The sequence below is a fragment of the Olea europaea genome, unplaced genomic scaffold (genome assembly GCF_002742605.1).
Source record: "Olea europaea var. sylvestris unplaced genomic scaffold, O_europaea_v1 scaffold12053, whole genome shotgun sequence".
NCBI lineage: Eukaryota > Viridiplantae > Streptophyta > Magnoliopsida > Lamiales > Oleaceae > Olea > Olea europaea.
In genome coordinates, this window is record NW_019229477.1 from 19,439 (window position 1) to 22,019 (window position 2,581).

Consider the following 2,581-nt stretch of genomic DNA (forward strand, 5'->3'; position numbering starts at 1 on the left):
TTTTATTGAGAATAAAATAAAGTTAAACAAAGTCACCTATTAGTCAGTATTATTGTAAATAACTTACTAGAAATAAATATAACGTGTAGAAAAAAAACTAATTTTTGTGGATGTCATCAAGGAGAAGTAATTGGTGATTGAAGCATCGTCTTGATTCCTGACAACATAACTAACGACATTTTTATTTGTGGTCACTGACAAAAATGGGTCGATATTCACCAACTGTATCATCATCTATAGTTATTTTTTATGGTAAATTACCAATAGAAGTTGATTTAAATCATAACACCAACAATCATAATCACCGATCACCAAGGAATTCCATCAGTGATAATTTGCTTCACCAATTTTTTTATTAATTTACTTAATAAAACGTGTCCCTGGTGATTCCAGCAACATCACTAACGATATGATTGTCGATAATTGCTTAACAATGTGTCTCTCTCTAGTTTGTTTTAAGTTTTCCAACATCCAAAGACCAATTAATTTCATAAGTCATCGAGGAAACTCCTTTATAGTTGAACAAATAAGAATGTGTTGCAATTTTATTAGTTTATAGATCCCTTGTGGAAGTTCAATAGGATGCTTGCATCCTTTCACGTCCAAGGTTTGCAAATCAGAAAAATCATACAAGGTATCAACGATGTGTTGGAATAATTCCAAATATGGGATTCACATTCGATTGTAAAATTTTAGGGGTTAGACGTATGACCACAATGACATTATGATTAGGCCAATTTTGTTAAGCGATCAATTTGGACCGTTTTACACCTTACGGACTTTATTTGATATAATGTGGTAATTTAGAGTATGTGGGCCGGAATTATGCGTAAACCTTAATTAGGGTTTAGGTCGATAATGGGACGACTAAATAAATTCCTATATAAAGGCTAGGTCCCATCTCCTCTCTATATGGTTTTATTAGCTTGCCCCATTGAAGGCTAATATTTTGTGAGAAGCAAGGAGGGGAAGATCTGGCTGGACTACAATTACAACTATTATTCATATCAACGATGGCTTCCGCAGGTATTAATTCGTTTTATTAATTTATTGGACTGTGATTATCGATTCTTAACATGATTAAAACTAAATATTAACAATTGGTATCAGTGCCTTCATGTTAAGATCAAAATCTCTTCGTTAAAATTGAATTAATAATTTGAAGACCTCCGCCTCTGTCTCTTCGCTAAAAAACCACCTCCACTTTTGTTTTGTTTTTGGTTTCCCAATTTCTCCAACTCCACCATGTGCAAATAAGTATACTGTGCATTCATTGTGTAAACATATGAAAATAAATCCTAAAATTGAATCTACATACACTCATTCCCTCTCCTGCCCATGGTTGAAACTTGGTCTCCTATGCGACCTTCTCCCCCCGCCCCATTGCAATCGCCTTTTGTCGGTGACTGTGTATCGGACTCCCGTCTCCGTGTTGTGCATTTTTCCTCCTACTCTTTACCAAAGATGGAGAGATTTGTGTATTGAATTTAAAACCTTGAATTTAAGATTCTAACATTTCAATTTCAATAGGCGGCCAATTTTAATTTGGAGGCTTCCAGGTAGAGATAATTCATGATCCGAGTCTTGTGTGCTTGGTTGCTAATTGTTCTATGGTCGCGTATTTTCTTGTTGCTATGTAAATTGTTGGTTTAACTTTGGTGATGGTGGTTTTTGTTAGAGTGGAGAAAAAGGGGGCGGCGCCCGTCCGTGTTAAGGTTTAAAAAAAATCGATAGGCGGTGGGAGAGATTCAACCGGTTGATGGTCACTCACGATCGGCGCTAGAATAGGTGGTAGTTTTTAGCCTTTTTTTAAATTTATTTTGGGTCTATATTCGGCTCTCTATGATAACTTGGGGATGGGGGCCTCTGCCACGCAATTTATGCAACGTGATCTTATATTGCAAGTGTACGGTGTCAAGTTTTGTAATACAGTTTTGAAATACGAGTGTCGAATCCACGGGGATTGATATTTAAAACCTATTGAGTACTATAATTATTTCAGCTTTCACTTTATTTAGAAAGTCAAACTTTAACGAGATGTTTTTATGCTAAATTAAAGTAAATGGGATGAACGATGCAAGTAAACAAGGGCAATTTGTAAAGTTTCTTATTAAATTATGAATGCCTAGGGAATGATTTCACCATACTATCGACAATATTTTTCAACTGTTATAACTATTTCTATCAATCTTTCCAAAATTTATAGGCAAGAACACTGAATTGATTTTATTTCCCTCCTCGAGCACCAAATAGAATCTTCTATATTTTAATTCCAATATTTTTATTCCAAACTAAAATAAAAAAATTATCTAGCACGTGGTTCTTAAGATAATCAAGCCTCAAAGATTTCGCACTTTCTCTCAAACCTTACAAAATCTAGGTTATGTTGTGTTAGATCACGCTTAAATTTGCCTCTCCCAAGCGCCAAAATTTAAAGCATCAAATCATTCAATTAGTGGCCAGTTAATTGAAAGCATTGCACAAGAATCAACATAAATAAATAAAGCGGAAAGATTAAATAAAATAATTATATCAGAATCAAAACATGTCTAAGTAGGTTACATCAAACCCTAGAATTAAT